General features: G+C 35.7%; 1 protein-coding gene across 1 annotated transcript in view; it reads left to right on the plus strand.

The window, feature by feature from the left end:
- The window catches only part of CCDC171 (coiled-coil domain containing 171), a 507,402-nt gene that overhangs the window by 16,491 nt on the left and 471,104 nt on the right, over window positions 1-19,807 (plus strand). The window contains exon 4 of the mRNA XM_074282935.1: window positions 9,462-9,665. The gene's annotated coding sequence lies outside the window, so the exon portion shown is untranslated. The remainder of the gene's footprint in view (window positions 1-9,461; window positions 9,666-19,807) is intronic.

Here is a 19,807-nt window from a genome sequence, read left to right on the forward strand (position 1 = left end):
CTCGTCTCCTCGGAGACGCTCTAAGCTGGAGAAGGAGCCGTGCCAGGCCCTAGGAGCGGCACGGAGGAAAAGAGTCAAAGCCAGCAGCGCCGAGGAGCCGCCTCCGACTCACCTCGAAGCTCGGCCCCCAGAGGCCGTCGCTAACCGCCTTGCCTAAGGCCGATCGCTCCCCCAAACTCCTTGCATCCGCGAATCAGGTAGCGGCAGGCAGGTGGGCCGGGTCCGCTGCCTCAGCTTACCTGTCCGGGCCTGGCGTCCGCAGCTGCGGTTACCGCCTTCTAAGCGCCGGTGTCCACGCGGGGGGAAGCTGCGCCACCAGATGCCGCAGCCCGCGCCTCCTCCCACAGCCCCCGAGACGCAACTGCCGCCGCGACTCCCGCGCGCTTCGCGCTCCGCGCCTGCGAGCGCCCGGACCGGACCAATTGCGCCGGGAAAGAAGGGGGGGGTGAAATGAGGAGGACACGAAAGGAATAGCGGACAGGGCGGGCTCTTGCCTCGGAGACAGAAGCTCCAGCGAGCTCGGGAAGATAGAAGACGGTGTTTGAGATCAGTTTTGCCAGGCTGCGCTAGCGGAGGAAGGAGGCACGAGGACTGCAAGAATGTTTCCCCTCCTGCTACTTTCGAATGGCTGAGTCCTCCACCGCCTCCTCTTCCCTCTTCCCCCGGGCTGCAGGCTTTCTACGTGCGAATGTGAGAGTGTGAGTGTGTTGTACGCGTGCGTGTGAAGATGTGTACTGTATCTAAAAGGCGGGGAGGGAATTTGCGATTGTTGTGGCTGGGGTTTGGGGGCGGGCATCCGGGCTTCTGGCCTCGCGGGCTGCGTTTTGGGGAGGGAGAATCTGGCGGGCTCTGGCCGCGCGTGCTCGCGGGTTTTTTCTGGGCGGGCCGGAGGCCTTGCAGCTGCGCTCGGATTAGCAGCATCCGCCCAGGGGATGCTTCTCGAGCCGGGAGTAGACGGGGAGGGGGCGGGGCAGCGAGCCGGGCTGAGCGAGATGAATGGAGCTTGGGATAGCATCTCCGAGTGAGATGGAAGCAGTTCCATGACTGTCCAGTCGCACTCTTCTGCACTGTCTGCCAGCAATGTGCAGAGCAGAGATTTTCCTTTAGGCACTCCAAAGTAATTAGATGACAGCTTAGGAAATTTAGATGGGGGAGGGAGGGCGACAGGGAGTAGAAGGAGCAAAGAGAGTTTTTCCAAACATTCACGTCAAGATTGGTTTTGTTAATGAAATGTTTAAAAAAAAAAAAAAAAAAAGAGGTTTCGTAAACGTCAGAAAATGTTACTCACCTCATTAAAAAAAAATTCGAACACCTCCTAATTCTTTATGGAATTCCCATTTTTATTTAAAGTATTTTGCTTTTTCCAGATACATACAAACGTATCTCTTAACATTCATCTTTGCAAAATTTTATGTTCCAAATTTTCTCCCTCTCCTCCCCAAGACATCAAGCAAACCGATACAGGTTAAACATGTGCAGTTCTTCTAAACATTTCCATATTCATCATCCTGCCCAAGAAAAAAATCAGATCAAAAGGGGGGAAGAGAAACACAAGAAAGGAAAAAAAAAAAAAAAAAACCAAGCAACAAGAAAAAGATAAAACTACTATGTATCTATCCACATTCAGTGTCCAAAGTCCTCTGTCTGCATATGGATGGCACTTTCCATCACAAATCTATTGGAATTGCCTTGAATCATCTCCTTGTTGTGTAGAGCCAAGTCCATCGTAGTTGATCATCACAAAATCTTCTTGTGTACAATGTTCTCTTGGTTCTGCTCACTTCACTCAGCATCAGTTCATGTAAATTTTCCCAAGCCTTTCCTTCTATAACTTATTCAATGAATCTTTAACCGATAGGCATCCACTCAATTTCCAATTCTTTATCACTACAAAAAGGGCTGCTAAAAACATTTTTGCACATGTGGGTTCTTTTTCCTTTTTTAATATCTCTTTGGGATACAGTCCCAATAGATTCACTGCTGAATCAAAGGACACGGGTAGTTTGATAGCTGTTTGGGCACAGTTCCACAGATTAGATTGTTTCACAACTCCACCAATAATGAATTAGTGTCCCAGTTTTCTCACATCCCCTCCAACATTCATCATCTTTTCCTGTCATTCCCTTATTGATTTTTAAAAGCAGGTTTGCACCTGTAAGATCTTTCGATGAGGGAAGAATTTATGATCAAACAAGAGATAAGCATTATGGAATGAAAAATAGATAAGTTTGAGTATATTACATTAAACTAAACCAATGCAACCAAGATTAGAAGGAAAACTAGAAAAATGGGTGGGGGGAATTTGACTGCAAGTGTTTCTGATAAAGACCTCATTTCACAAATATGTGGAGAACTGAGTCAATTTTATAAGAATAAGAGTAATTCTTCAAGTTGATAAATGGTTAAAAGATTTGAAAAGTTTTCAGAAGAACAAATCAAAGCTGTCATTAAAAAAAAAGATCTGAATCTCTATTGTTTAGATAAATGCAAATTAAAATAACTAAAGTACTTCTGGTGCTGTGTTTTGAGCTAGATTAGTGGCTATAAGAAAGTTGTTAAGAATCCCCTTTAAATTGGCTGCAGGTTTTAGGAGTGAAAGAATTCACTCATTCCCAAATTATTAGTTGCAAAATGAAAGTTTATTTTTAGATAGAAATCACTTTACCAAGAGACTGAATTCTATAGTGGCAGATCTATGGAAAATGGAGTTTTATACTGAGAATGTAGTTCTCAGTGGACAGAAAGTTTTGGCAGCAAAGGGAGCTACCAAGGTCCATCTGCAAAGACTTTAGTTGATGGAAGACGGAACAGAGGAGGTCAGAACCAGTGGAGGCTAGTGGGTGGAGTCCCAAGTTGACTCATCTACAAGCTGGGTTTCAGCTTGAGCTGGTATTTGAATTGAATAGGGTTGGAATACTAAATAACAGAATGAAACTGTTTTGTCTTCTGTTGGATGGGGTTCCTCACTGAGTCAGAGTTGAAGGAGATTTTCTCCTTCAAGGAGTTTTAGAGTTTTGTGCCCCCTTCTTCACTACTTCATGATATTGGATTAGTTAACATGAAAAAAAAAAAATATGTTGAAGGGCATATGGGAAAGCTGGGACACTAATGGTGAAGTTGTCAATTGATGCAATTACACAAGAGAGCCCAAAGAGTTTTAACTGTATACACCCTTTGACCTAGCAATAACACTATAAGGTCTTAATCTCAAAGAGGTACTCAAAGAAAAAAGGACCTAATTGTATAAAAAAAAATTTATAGCAGTTTTTTGTAGTAGTAAGGAATTGGAATTGGGGGATGCCCATCAACTGAGGAACAGCTGAACAAGTTATGATGTATGATATAGTAATAAAATACTATTGCTCCCTAAGAAATGACAAATCAGGATCTTTTCGGAAAAACCTGGAAAGACTTATATGAACTGATGCAGAATGAAGTAAGAGAACATTGTACAGTGTAACAGCAAAATTATGTGATCAATTGTGATGATTTAGCTATTCTCAGCAGCATAATGATATGAGACAATTCTAAAGCACTAATAATGAAAAATGCTCTCCACTTCTGGAGAAAGAACTGATGGAGTGTGAATAAAGATAGAAAAATATTATTTTTCACTTTTGTATATATATGTATTTGGTCTTTGTTTTCTTTCACAACATGATTGATATGGAAATGTTTCACAAGATTGCATATATACAACCTATATAAAATTGTTTTCTCTCCGAGGGAGGGAGGGAGAGAATTTGGAACTCAACATTTAAAAAAAAACAACATTAAAAATTGTTTACATAGAACTGGGAAAAATTTTGTTTAAAAAAAAATGTTTGGAAGTGAATGCCTACCCTCAGAAAGCAATTAATCATTAATTGAAAAAGATCTCTCCACAAAAGTCTCTTAGGGGTTTACTGGGCCTACTTCCTCCAATTTATCTCCTTTTGTATCCCAATTATTTGTATATTTGCTATTCACCCATTTAATATTATAATTTAATATTATTTAATATTATAATTTAATATTATAAACTCTTTGAAAGCCTCTGGATGCATTCTTACCCCCAGTTCATATATTTTGCATATAGTAAACTCTTAATAGGTGTTTGTTGAATCTCAATTTTTGATTCTAATGAACCAGAGCTATATTTCACTAGATTTACCTCTGAAAGGAACATAAACAGATGTTCTAGTCCAAGGGTTCTAAATTCTTCTAGAGCATTTATATTCTGTGGGCATGAGTAGTACTCTCCAAATATTCATCTTATTCTATCTTGCTATAGAGCTGTTTCATCTCTTTTTCAAAACATAGACTTCTTGGATAATATCTCTTACTATTTCTGAACTCAGGTCCATGTTGGATATGTTACAGTTTATTAAAACCAAACAAACAAAACAAAACAAAACAAAAAAAACAATTTCCACTTGTCTTTACATTGCCTTTTGGATTACTTACAATTTTTTTTCCCTGGGGTTTCAATAGCCTAGAATTAAAAACCACAGTATTGCCAGGAGAATGTTTTTGTTTTAAAAAATAGGTTTTTATATCGAGGAACAGTTGAAAACGTTGGGATTGTTGAAAACATGGCACAATTTCCCAAATGCAATTCAGCCTTATTCTCTTCCTCCTGTTAATCTGGAGGAAGTATCTGCAGATGCTATTCTAGCTATATGTAATAGAGGAACTAACTACATCCAGCTGCTTGTCATAGAGTTAAGTATTCATCTACTTAGTCTTTCCTATATAGATTGTCAAATCTAATCTGTTCTACATAGTCACAGATCCCATTAAGGATAATATATGATATTCTGAGATCAGTAAAATATGTAACCAGCACCACTTAGAGAGTCTCACTCTTTCTTTTGAACTCTTTTCTTCATAAAAAGTGCCAACACTTTTGCTGAATATAGCCACCCTATATTAAATCTCACATAATGTTAATAATTGGAGGAACTCCCACTTAACCCTTTGAATTCCAAAGATTGCCTCTAAAGCTGAAATAGTTATCCCTGGGTAAGAATAAGAAAGAACAATGGGTCACTGAAGCATCCTTTTGAAAATTTGAAGAAAACAGAAGGAAAGAAGCAGAAGAGGCAGCCAAAGCTCATGCACATTCATGTAGGCAGGTTCCTTGAAACTTCCCTAATTGCCAGAGGAAACATGCCCATTATCATACAAAGTCCCAGATAAGATAGTTACGTGTCACGTGCTCCAGAAATAGGGAAGAATATTAAACTTCTTTCCCTTTGAAACTGAGATAGATGTCCCTTGCCTTGTCACAGTGGGAACATCCTTGTCTGGAATATTCTTCTTTAAAGTGTAATGTTCTCTGGGAGCAGGTTTCTTGGGGGGCTTTTGGAGGCAGCCTTAGTTTCAGTTCATAGTAATTACCCCAAATGCAGCCAGGTATTAAAGTCTCCTTCAAAATCATCTCCTTCCTTGGGCCAGGTTAGCTTTAATAGAGTCCTATCTCTCTCCTTGGTTCCAAGAGCTCCTGCCGTTTGTCCTTTGCCTCTGCCAGCTTGTGCCTCTAGCTTCCTCCGAATGAGCTTCTAGTGGGCTTGTCCCTTCTGGCCCTGAAACCTCCTCCTTATATGCTCCACACTGAGTATACACCCATCATTATATCACTAGGAAACCATTATTTGTTGTAGGATTAAATCACTGTCTCCTCAATTCTACTTAGTACCTTGTTTCAAGTTCTGACCCATACCATGTCCTTGTAGGATCAAATCAATCATACTGAACCATGCTAAATTAGATAATTATTGTCTCTATCAATTACACTGTCTTAATATCTTGTAAGAATCCTAACACTTCTCTGTCTCATTATTCCCCAAATTGGCAACTCCTTAACTGTGAATTTAAGCCAGAACACTGATTTACCAAAAGTGGCCAAAACCCAACAGATTACAGGAGCCTCCTGATTGTCCCCATTGCAGGATCATGCATCCAAAGTCAAGAAGAAACATGATATACTCGATCATCTTGTCTTACTGACAGAGCATAAGTAACAGACCACTACAAAGGTAATAGCAACCTATTTGCAAATTTATAAAAGAAGGAAAAGTAAATTAATTCTATAAAGCAAATGAAAAGAACTTCCAAATTAAGGTATTCTTTGATACTTGGGGACTTAAAAGTTAAAAGGAGAGTATAAAGAATTAGACCCTGTGAAGTACAGTTCCTAAAAGATGATAATAAAAATTAAGCCCTTGCCAAAATCATGAATACTTTAATAAGAGCGTTAGAAGGCAGTATAGATGATGATCATTCAGCATCATAAAAACACTCCCAAATTTCTCTAGTAATCTTTTATTCCATTATTTTCTATTCTTTAGTGGGTGCTAAAGTCTATTACCCCTGTCCTATTTGTTATGAGTTCTCTGTCTTCCATACTTTAGTTCTTTCTCAGGTTGCCCTTGCACTAGTTAGTCTCTTTCCTTCTCTTCATCTACCCTTTGTAAATCAGCCCAATTAGGTACCATAGAACTCCTTGCCTATCTTGTTACTGCTGATCACACTTACCAAACTTTGACCCTTGCCTCTGGTCTTATTTACATGCAATGTTAACCAGCTCAAGGAAATTGTACTGATACAGCTTTTGTATTGAGAACTCTCATTACAGTGAAGACAATATTTTATTCCTTCATCATCATTTTGCTGTTGAAATCTCCTAAGCTCCAAACACTGGCTCTCATCAAGCCTTCTACAGCACTCTCTAACCAACCATCTCAGCTAAAGACTTTTCATATTTCACTGAAAAAAACTAAACCCGTTTGATGGGAAGTCTTTATATTAGATCATTCACACATCTTTCTTCAGTATTTCCTTCTTCATTCCAGTTTTGGAAGAGGTGGTTTTTCTCCTGTGTAGACTTAATGAGATCCCCTCCCTAATTTTCCAGCAAATGACCCTCAATATCTCTTATCTAAAAATCTCTTCTAATCTACTGGTTGCAATCCTTCTACAAACATGCTCATGTCTGTCAATCCTAAAAAATAACAACACAAATACTCAATTGACTCTAATATCTTCATTAGCTATTCTGTGTTTCTCCTCCCTTTCCTGGTTAAACTCAATGTTTGTGCCTTTCATGTGGTGATTATCTCCAATTTATCCTATATATATCATGTTTGTCCATAATTGTTTCCATGTAGTCTCTTCTAATTAGATTGTGCTCACTGAGCACAGACACAGTTTTTTTTTTGTTTTTGTTTTTGTTTTTTTTGCTTTTCTTTCTATGCCTAGTGCTTAGCAACCAGTCTAGCAAATAGTAGTTAATTAATAAATGCATGCTAGTTGGCTGACAGTACCTCTGCTTCCTCTGCTCTTACTCTGCAGTCTGGTTTGAAACCTCATCATTTAGTTGAAACTATGTGGTCCAGAGTTACCCAGTGATCTTTTAATTGCTAAATTCAATGGTCCTTTTCAATTTCAGTCCTTCTTGACCTCTCTGAAGGCTCCCATGCTATTGAGCATCTCCTCTAGGACTTTCCTCTCTAGTTTCCTTTCTGAGCTACACTTCTAACTCCTAGCTAACTTTAACTGTCCCTAACTCTCCCACCCAGGAAGATGCTGGTGGCATTCTCATCCAGTAGCCTTGGCCATAGGTGCCCTTTCTCTCATTGGTGAGTTCTTTCGAGGGCCTCTATTTTGAGTATAGGCCCAGGCCAGCCAGGGTTCATTCCCCTCTCAGCTTTGCTTCTTGCTCTCCAGACTTCTACTTCTTGCCCCCTAGCAGATACTTTCTCCTTTTCCTTTTCAGTTTCTAATTAAGTGTAGTCTTTTCCCTTTAGAAAGTAGGTTCCTTGAGGGCAGGGACAATCTCTCCCTTTGCAAGTATTTATTTTCTCCCAGTGCTCAGAACAATTTCTGCCACTAAGTGCTTAAGGAATGTTGTCTTTGCTATTTCTTAATCCTTATCCTGGATTCTCAATTCATATCTTTCTTAAGACATGTCTATTAACCACTAGACTCTGTCCTGGGAATTATTCTGTTTTTCCTTTTTTGGTGATTTCATTACTTCCCATGGGCCTAATTATCCTCTCTGTGCAGATGATTCCTCAATATATATCCAGTCTTAGTCTTTCTCCTGAGCTACTAACTCTATCTCTAACTGCCCCATAGGGATCTCAAACTCAATACATCCAAAATAGAATACATTAACTTTTTCCCCAAACCTTTTCTCATTCTAAATCCCCCTACAATTGTAGAGGGCATCTCCCATCCTCCCAAGTTGGCCACCTTAATATCTCCTCACTTTGACTCACGCCACACATCCAATTTGTCACCAAATCTTATTCTACATCTCTCATATAATTTTCTCCACTTATTCAGCACAATGCCAGTTCAAACCTTCATAATCTTTTAACAGTATAATTAAAATAGCTGTTTGATTGCTTTCCCTGATATAGTTCTTCCCACTCTAATAAATGCTTCTCTCAGTTGCCAAGGTGATTTTTTTTCTCCAGAAACCTAGATCTGATCATATCATTTCTCTGTTCAATGAACTCCAGTGGTTCCTGTTACCTCCATCAATCATAAATATCCCCTGTTGGCTTTTAAAGCCCTTACAATCCTACCTTTCCAGTCTTCTTGCACTTTCTTCCCCTCATATATGATATACTTGGCACTTTGTTGTTTTTCTCATACACTCATTTTTGCACTCGTTTTTGCACTGGCTGTCACCAATTCCCTGAATTCTCTATTGCTTTGCCCCCAAACACACTGCCTTTTGATTTCCCTGACTTTGTTCAACACAGTTCAAGAGTCATTTTATTCTAAAGGACTTTACCAGTTCTTTCCACCTTCTTGCTGCTTTTGTTTCCCCTTTTTAACTAGTAATAGCTAACACTTATAGAGTGTTTATTATGTACCAGTCACTCTTCTAAGTACTTTCTAATTTTTATTTCATTTGATCCTCACAATAATCTGGGAAGTATATGCTATTATCCCCACTTCACAAATGAGAAAATTGAATCAAACATCGAACATTAAGTAACTTGACCAACATCACTTAGCTAGTAGATATTTGAGGCTAGATTTGAACTCTGATCTTCTTTACTCCAAGCCCAGCTCTCTATCCACCTTTGCTTTCATTTACTCTGTATATATATATATACATATATATATATTTTTTTTTCCTGTGAGTTCCTGAAATCCCCATTGATAATACTTTGGAAAATAACTTATTATTGACATTGTAATCATTTCTGAATTAGCTACATTTATATAGTCATATTCTCAAATGATGAGAGGAAAGGTTAAGTGAATGTTGTCCTTAGAAAAAAAAGAATGAATATGAGAAGACACTGTATGTAATTAAAAGCAGTTCTGAACAAATATATTTGAACAGAAAATTAATACAAAAAAATGAAAAGTGATCACAAAAATTAATGTAAAACACTTTACAAGATGAAAAAATTAAAATAGCATCAGCCAGTCAATATTATATTTCCTTACCAAAGGAAGCAGCACCAGAGCCAAGGGCAATGTCATCTTAAGAGTACGAGCGACAAAGGTTTACAAACACATCACAATGGATCTTTGCACTGCAGAATATTGAAAACTAACTGAGAAAATGAATTTGCAAAGAGTTTGATATGAAACCTATGACTTCAGATCACTATAAGAGCATTTATTATGATGTTGAAAGGAGGACACGTGACATGGTAAGTTACTATTATTTACCATCTTTTTTTCTTTAAAAATGTAGAATAAGTTTAATGTGTAACTTTTGAAGGTGTCCTGTTTATCTGTTCTTCTTGCTGGCCTTCTATTGTCTTCAAATTTTCCAAAAGGATGCTTCAATTTTTTTGCTACCTATCTCAAAAATCTCCTCAATATCCATTATCACATACCCACTGGAGGAAAAATGCAAATCTTTGTAACAAATAGGTAAAATAGGCAGACTTTCACAAATGATTCTTTATAATGACACATCTTCAAGTGACCAAGAAATGTCTAGAACAAAATATCCTGTATCTGTAAATTAATATATAAATGAATATAATATAAAGTGCCCTCTTAAAGTTTCAGGCATGTGTCTATTAAAATCATTCAATAGTCATATAACAACAGTGTTAGCTTTGTTCAAAATTCTTCTGATAACAGGCATAAATAACACCAATGGAATTACAGGTCCATAATTCTATGATACTTCATAAAGTACCCAGTTCAACCTTCATAAGTACCCAGTTCAACCTGCTAATTTTGAAGATGAAACTGGGGCTCAGGAAAGCCAAATGATTTGATTACCCTTAAAATATAAGGGGAATGCATCCAAATGTGGCTATGAATCCAGGTTCTCTGCATTCTTTCCTCTGTTCAATGCTACGTTCCAAGGTTTTTGCCACTGTTATTGAGAATGTTTTCCACAGGGTTCAAATTCAAAAGAAATGCCTTATTAATTTTAACATCATACAAATTGTCTGTTATCATCATGCAATAAATGATTTAGAAAGACTCAAGAATTCTATTTAATATTTGACCATGACTCCAGAGGACAAAGACCCAAAGAATTTGGAACAAAATAGATGTCCCGTAATTGGGGTATAGCTAAACAAACTTTGTAGCATGAATATAATAAAATAAAAGAAATTCTATATTATATGTACATATATATAAATAATATACATATCTAAATTCTATAAGAAATGAGATGATAAATACAGAGAAACAAGGACAGATTTATATAAACTGATGCATTGTAAATTAATCAGAGACAAGAAAATATACACAATGACTACAAGGATATGAAAAGAACAACAGTCTCAAAACAATAAAAAATAAATGTTGCAAAATTACATAGAACAAGAAATGTGTGCAAAGAAGAGAAGTAAGGAGATAATCTCTTCTCATACTTTTTGAAGAGGTAGAAGGTCCACAGGTGTGGCATACTGCTTATGTTTCTAGACTTTTCTGATGTATTCATCAGTTTTCCTGATTTTTCTTCTTTTTTTCTATACAAATATTACTTAATATAAGGGATAGCTTTTGGCAAATAAAAGAAAATTGCAACAAACTACATTAATAAAAATTTTATTTTAAAAAATGAATAACACTACCTACCTCCTGACCAAGAGGTGATGGACTAAATATATAGAATTTATGGACATGGCCAATATGGTAATTTGTTTTGTTTGCCTATTCATATTAACCAGAGTTTTATTTTTTTCTTTTTGGTTCAGTGGTAAAGAGTTGTGAGAGAAGAAAAATCAGATAATATGATAGTATAGATATCAAGCATCAGAATACTACAGTGTTTCTTCAGTTCAATTACTTGAAAGAAATAACCTAGCCACACACACAGGAAAACCTGAATGGATCACAAATGTATATTGCTTGGACACCAACATAGAAGTGAATGAAAAGCAATTAAGTTGCTCCATTTTATATGTAAAAAGTGCTACAGCTAGAAAATGAACTGGGTCTAGGCCCAGAATTTTGAAGATAGACATTTTTGGAATATTGTATAAACTTTTAATTAATACCAAGTTACTCTTTGTTGCACAAATCCATCTTTTTATTTTATTTTATTTTCAATACTCTTTTCATTTTTTTACATTTTTTATAATTATAACTTTTTATAGAGCTAGAAAAAATATCAAAATTCATCTGAAAGAACTTAGCTCTTCTCAACAAAGATGATTCAAGATAATTCCAATAGACTTGAGATGGAAAATACTATCCACATCCAAAGAGAGAATTATGAAGACTGTGTGTATTTTCACCTTTTTTTGTTTGTTTGCTTTTTCTTTCTTGTGGGTTTTCCCTTTTGGTTTGATTTTTCTTGCTCAATATGGCAAAATGGAAGTGTGTTTAGAAGGATTGCACATCCTAAATTGATCATCTTATAATCTTTCTATTATTGTGTACAATGTTCTCTTGGTTCTGCTTACTTCACTTAACTTTGGTTTTTATAAGTTTTTCTAGGCTTTTCTGAAATCAGCTTGCTCATCATTTCTTATAGAATCATAATATTCTTATAGAACCATTACATTCATAAACCATAATTTATTTAGTCATTCCCCAACTTATGGGCATCCATTCAATTTCTAGTTCCTTGCCATTACAAAGAACTGCTACAAACATTTTTGCACATATAGGCCTTTTTTCCTCTTTTATGATCTTTTTTGGGATATGGACCCAATAATGAGATTGCAGGCATTCTTTTCAAATTTTGGTCTATAATGGTTGGATCATTTCACAACTCTACCAACAATTCATTACTGTCCCAGTTTTCCCACATCCCTCCCAAAATTCATCATTATATTTTCTTGTCATCTTAGCTAACCTGAAAGGTGTGAAGTGACATCTCAGAGCTATCTTAATTTAATGCAATACTATTTGTGTCCATAGAAATCATTAGGAGTAGGTAACAAGTCATCTATCTTGACAAATCTTGGTTAATTCTGTCAGCCCTTAGGTTCCCCCATTACAATATAAACTCCTTGAGAATAGGAATTATTTCATTCTTTTTATTTGTATCCCATAGCATCAACAAAATTCTTGATACATAATAAATGCTTAAGAAATTTTTGTTGAAAAATAGATCTAATTATAACAGATAAACAGGGAAATTATATTATATTAAAAGGTACCATAGATAATGAAGTATTATCAAAAATTTTCAACAAGTTTTTCTGACAAAGGCCTAATTTCTTAAATACATGCTGAGTCCGGAATTGAATCAAATTTATAAACATAAATTCCCCATCTGATAAATGGTCAAGGTTTTGAGCAGACAGTTCTCAGAAGAGAAAATCAAAGCTATTGGAAGTTATATGAAAAAAAGTTTGGAATCATTATTGATTAGAAAAGTGCAAATTAAAATAATCCTGTGGTACTACCTCAAACTTTTCAGAAATGACAAATGTGCAAGAGGATGAGGTAAAAATTAGTATGCTAATGAACTAAAGGAGCAGTGAACTGATCTAGCCATTCTGGAGAATAATTTGGATCTATGCCCAAAGGGCTATAAAACTGTGCATACTCTTTAACTCTTTATTGCTACTAGATCTGTACCCCAAAGAGAACAAAGGAAAAGGAAAAGAACATGTAGGTATAAAAATATTTATAGCAGCTATTTTTATGGTGGCAAAAAATTGGAAATCAAGGGAATGCTTATCAATTGGGGAATGGCTGAACAAGTTGTGGCATATTATTGTTTTTTGTTTTTTTGTTTTATTATATATATATATTTTTTTATAATATTATCCCTTGTATTCATTTTTCCAAATTATCCCCTCCTCCCCCCCGATGACAGGCAATCCCATACATTTTACATGTGTTACAATATAACCTAGATACAATATATGTGTGTAAATACCATTTTCTTGTTGCACAATAAGCATTAGATTCCGAAGGTACAAGTAACCTGGGCAGACAGACATTAGTGCTAACAATTTACATTCACTTCCCAGTGTTCCTTCTCTGGGTGTAGCTACCTCTGTCCATCATTGATCAACTGGAAGTGAGTTGGATCTTCTTTATATTGAAGATTTCCACTTCCATCAGAATACATCCTCATACAGTATTGTTGTTGAAGTGTATAGTGATCTTCTGGTTCTGCTCATTTCACTCAGCATCAGTTGATGTAAGTCTCTCCAAGCCTCTCTGCACTCCTCCTGCTGGTCATTTCTTACAGAACAATAATATTCCATAACCTCCATATACCATAATTTACCCAACCATTCTCCAACTGATGGACATCCATTCATCTTCCAGTTTCTAGTTACAACAAAAAGAGCTGTGTGGCATATTATTGTGATAGAGTACTCTTATGCTGTGAGAAATGAATGGGATGGTTTCAGAAAAATATTGCAAAATTATATGATATGATGCAAAGTGAACTGAGAAGAACCAAAAGAGCATTGTATATATTAACAAGATTTTGTGATGATAAACCGTAATGAACTTGGCTCTTTTCAATAATGAGGTGATTCAAGGCAATTCCAATAGACACAGGAATAGATGGAAAGTGCAATCCACATCCAGAGAGAGAATAATAGAAACTGAATGAGAATCAAAGCATAATATTTTCACTTTCTGTTGTTTGTTGCTTGTTTTTTTTTTTCTTTCTCTTTTTTTCCCTTTATGGTCTGATTTTTCTTGGGCAGCATGATGAATATGGAAATATGTTTAGAAGAATTGCATGTTTAACATATCTGAATGCTTGCTGACTTAGGGAGGATGGAAGGGAAGAAAAAGTGAGAAAAATGTGGAACACAAGGTTTTGCAAAGATGAATGTTGAAAACTATCTTTGCATGTATTTGGAAAAATAAAAAGCTATTTAAAAAACTAAATAAATTAAAATGATAAAACAAAAATAATTATTGACACCTTACCCAGTAAGATAGCTGATCTTTCTTTGTTTTATCAGAACAAATAGGTAGCTACTTCAATACCTACCAGCAAGAAGTCTCTATCACTTATCATTTCTTCTTTCTCTGACCCTATTTATTAACAGTATCTGTGAATTCACATTTCCATTCTTTGTTAAAAAAAAAAAAAAGCAGTTGCTTTCTTTCCAGAGTATACTGTTTCCTCCTCTTTGTCAACTTCTGGGTCACATACCCAATATAATGGAAGACTAGAACTTCAATCCTCCCATACTCTTAAATATTTTTCCTTCATAAAATATCTCTGATTTGTTTCTTAGTTCCAAGTGTTCAGTAATTCCTTTTCATTCCTTTTTCCCCATGTGACTTTTTTTTTCTGACTTCTTACCCCCTACTGAAGGTATGCATTCATCTCTGCCTCTTCTCTTTTTCTTCTTCATTTTCACAATAGAAATCGTGTGTGTGTGTGTGTGTGTGTGTGTATGTATGTGTGTGTGTTTTAAGGGGAGAAAAATATTGTTTCTGATAACCAAGAAATTAGAAAAGTGTTCGTTGAACTTCTTTAACTTCTCTTGGAGAAAGGATACCAGCTTATATTTTAATATAGATAGCAATAATTTAGCTGTGGCAGAAATAATATTAAGAGACTCAATATAGATCATTAAAAATTCTCCCTGTTCATACTTTATTGGAAGTGAGCTCTTCTTAGGTCCCCTGGAAATTGTTATGGAAGCATGAAAGTGATCATTCTCCTTACTTGCAACTGAAATTGTTTATATCTTTGGGATCCTACTTTACAATGAGCTCCATGAAAGTGTTTTCTATTTGTATATTTAACATGTAGAATAATGCTTTGTACATACAGGCATTTAATAAATGCATTTATTTATTCATTCATTCACTGAGAGGATAATGACTTGCCTTAAATCATATAGCCAATATATGAAAATAACAAGACTTTCTGGCTTAATTCAAAACCTGCGTTTTCTTTTGCAACAGGGCTAATATGTTAATAAGTTTTGCATGACTGCACATGTATACATGCTTGCCTTCTCAAGGATTTAGGAGGGAAAGAATTTAGAACTCAAATTTTAAAAAAAAGTTTTAATTTTTTTTTTTGCATTTAAGTGAGAATAAAATAAAATAAGAGTGACTTAAAACAAACAAACAAAAAAAGGATGATCTTTGGACCCAGACCAGCAGAAGTACCCTCTAGATTCTGCCAGAGCCTAAGTTTTTAGGTTGTTGAGAACTAAGGATCATTTTGCATTTTTCTTTGTTTCATGGGTTGCTATGGACAAAGATTTCTCACTAAACATCCAGCCTTCTGGGAAAGAATTATTTTTCTACTTAACAAGACTGGTTCTATGAAAAATAGACATAGTCTGTTGCCAGGCCATATGCAAAACCTTTCAACATGTTATAACCTGCCCAAAGCTTCTGATTTATTGGTGTAGCATTTGAGAACCAAAAGTCACCTTCAGTCTAGTAGGTTATATATTAAAATTACAATAATACAGAAAAGTTTAGGATGGCTTACATAAAATGAAGATGTATAAATTCAGAGGTTTCTTCTATTTTAGAAATATATGATTAATACTTATTCATATAATAGAGAATTTGTGAACATGTTCAGGACACTTAATTGATGTATTCTCCACATGGAAGATAGAAGCTTATTTCTAGAAAGGTATGATGACATGTAATAGAAATGCCCTGCTCCTTAATTTGGAGCATGTGCAGATTTTCAATAATTGGTTCTGTTCTGCTAACCAAGAAATAGTCTATTTGTTGGTTGTATAACTGGAACTGAGGTGCATTTTAAAAGCAGGAACCATTCAAAGGGAGAGAGTTCCTCATTTCTGTTTTGCCTGTTGAAGTGATGAGGCTCTTAGGATCTCATATTACAATAAGGCATATGGCCTACAAGGGAATGATCTTGTTGATTTTGTCTCTGTTATGTCTGCCTACTCTTTTCTTACTTTTAGATAAAGAGACTAGATAGCCTGCTTGACTTAGCTTAGCAATAGAAAAAATGTGAAATCATTCATTTGGAAATGAACTTGGTGTGACAAATGCTAAAGTTTACAGAAACTATGTTAGTACCACTGCAAGAATCAAGCTTTCTATCTGTGACCCCTCATTCTAATTATGTAAACAGCTGATCTCCATGCTCATACAAGGCCTTGATAGCTTATATATAAAAAGATGTCAGATACAGAGTCTGTCACTTTTCTGAATGGGCTAAATCATTAAAATATAATTGAAATACCAAACCAGGAAAAAGCAAAACAGAAAAAGAAAACTACAGACTACTTTCCCTAATGCATTGATGCAGAAATTTTAAATGAAATACCAGCAAAGAGATTATAACAATATGTCACAAAGATCATCTACTATAACCACATGGTTTTTTATTTTAATATTAGGAAAGCAGGGCTAGTTCAATATTAGGACTGTGCCTATCACAAAACCATAAAAAATTGATTTCAACACATGCAGAAAAAACTTTTTACAAAATACAACATATTCCTTTTAAAAACATTAGAAAGCATTGGAATAAATGGAGCATTTCTTAAAATGATAAATAGCATTTATCTAAAACTACCTGCAAGCATTATCTGCAATAGAGATAAGCTAGAAGTCTGCTATTCAGATCAGGGGATGAAGTAAGGATGTCCAATGTCACTACTATTATTACTAACTATGGCAATAAGAAAAAAGAAGTTGAAGAAATTAGATAGGCAATGAAGAAGCAAAACTAACAATGTTTATAGATGATATGATGGTATACTTGGAGAATCCTAGAGCATCAACTAAAAAGTTTTTAAAATAGTTAACTATTTTAACAAAACTGCAGGATAAAATAAACCCACATAAATGAATTATTGACATTTCGGTATATTTACCAAGAGAGTCCAGCTGTAAGAGATAGAAAGAGACATTTCATTTAAAGTAACTGTAGACAGTATAAAATATTTGGGAGTCTACAAACCCCAGAACTCTATGAACACAATTACAAAACACTTTTCACACTACTAAAGTCAGATTTAAATAATTGGAAAAAATATCAATTGCTCATGGGTAAGCTGAGTCAATATAATAAAAATGACAATTCTAAATTAATTACTTATTCAGTGCCGTATCAATAGAAAAGTTATAGAACTAAAAAAAAATTAACAAAATTCATCTAAAATAACAAAAGGTCATGAATAAGGACTTTAATTAAAAAAAAAAAAGGTGAAAGAAAGGGTTTAGCCATACCAGATCTCAGATTATATTGTCAGTGATTACTAAATCATCAAAACAATCCAGTACCAGCTAAAAAATGGAGTAGCGAATTAATGAAATAGATTATGTATACAATACATAGTAATAAATGACTATAGTAATAGAGTTTTCATAAAAACAAATATCACTATTTTGGAGATAAAGAACTAATTTTTTACAAAAACTGCTAGAAAAACTGGTAAACAGTTTTAGATATAAATATATATAGACCAACATATACCAATATAAAGTCAAAATGGTTACCTAATTTAGACATAAAAAGTGATATCATAAGCAAATTAGTGTTGCATGGGATTGTTTACCTATCAGGTAAACAACAACAACAAAGGTGAAAATCCTATTCTTTGATCTACATTCAATCTCCATAGTTCTCTCTCTGGATGTGGATGACTCTTGCCATCTCTCAAGTCTATTGGAATTGCCTTGAATCACCTCATTGTTGAAAAGAGCCAGGTCTACCATAGTTAATCATCATATAATCTTATTGTTGCTGTATACAGTGTTCTCTAGATTCTGCTCACTTCACTCAACTTTAGTTCATATAAGTCTTTCCAGGCTTTTCTGAAATCATCCTGCTGATCGTTTCTTGCAAAATAATAATATTCCATAATATTCATATACCATAACTTATTCAACCATTCCCCAACTGAGGGGCATCCATTCAATTTGTAGTTCTTGGAACTACAAAAAAGGGCTCTACAAACATTTTTGCACATGAGTCCTTTTCCTAAAAATGAATGTTTTGGAAATTTTAAGGTGTGTCTATTCTTTTAAATGCCCCTTCTTACAAGATCATGAATAAAAATATTTTCCTAGTGTTGCAATGCTGGAGAAACTGAGGCAAGATAGTTTAATATTTTATTTGAGAGGGAGAAATTGTGCTGGGGGCATGTTCCCCCAGGACTGATGTCTCAAAGCATCCAGCAGCAAATGTGAATTTCTCATGATATATATATGGCTCTAAACTTGGGTAGATAGACAAAGATGGGGGTGGGGTGAAGGTGTAATCCAAACTCTGGTGAGTGGGAATCTACAAAAAGGGACCATCAATTCAGTTCTGACAGGTTGGGTGGAAGGACCATAAATTCTTACAAATTGGGAGTAAAGGAGATAGTCAAACTAGAACTAGGAAGTCTGGGACTTAGAAATACCAATTAGGTATCTGAGATAGGACATCTGAAGTTTTATCTTTTGGAATGCCAGATCTCCACAGCCCTAATTATCTTAGTCCTAATGAGCAGAAGGGGGAAGTGTTGCAACCAGGGGGATTTAGGCAGAACAATAAAAGGAATGGAGGCAGAACAGTTCAGGAAAGCTGAGGCAAAACAATTTAAGGAAACTGAGACAGAACAATAAAAGGAAACTGGCACACCAGTGTGATCAGTGACTCTGAAGAGGCCTTGGCAAAACACTTATCTCTTAGAACAAACAAAAATCTGTGAGTACTAGTAACTGCCCTGCTGAGGACCCAATTGACCAATCCCAATTGGGCAATGCTGATCTATCCTTGGAGCTTATAGATTAGATTTCTTTATTTCTCTTCTCTACTTTTTTATTTAATCATTAAAACACACACACACACACACACACACACACACACACACACACACACCCACAAACAAAACATACCTTAAACCCAAATCACTGTCTCTCACTGATTGGCCAACAATAGGTCCCAGCCCTAACTTCACTGGGTCATGTTCGGATTTTTATGGCTTTAAAAGGATATAAATATCAGTTTCTGTTATGTCTAGAAACTATAAAGTCTTTCACTCCCAAATTGATTTTTTTTTTTTGACTAGGTCAAAGAGGTAATTTTTGGCTTCAATTAGTCTTAAATACTAAATGGGCATTACCCAAGACAAACAGAGACCTGGGAAAGATCTTAGCCCTTGCATAAATCCAATTTATTTGCAAGTCAAGACATCACCTTCCTGATATCATTGATTCTCTTTGAGAATGAGGTCAGGGGCAGCTAGGTGACACAGTGGATAGAACACCAGCCCTGAATTTAGGAGGACCCGAGTTCAAATGTGACACTTAATACTTCCTAGCTGTGTGACCCTGGGCAAGTCACTTAACCCCAGTCTCAGAAAAAAAAAAAAAAAAAAGAGAAAAACCCCAGCCTCAGAAAAAAAGAGAGAGAGAATGAGGTCAAACCACAACAAACATCACTATT

Source organism: Sminthopsis crassicaudata, chromosome 1 (assembly GCF_048593235.1).
Source record: "Sminthopsis crassicaudata isolate SCR6 chromosome 1, ASM4859323v1, whole genome shotgun sequence".
Classification (NCBI taxonomy): Eukaryota; Metazoa; Chordata; class Mammalia; order Dasyuromorphia; family Dasyuridae; genus Sminthopsis; species Sminthopsis crassicaudata.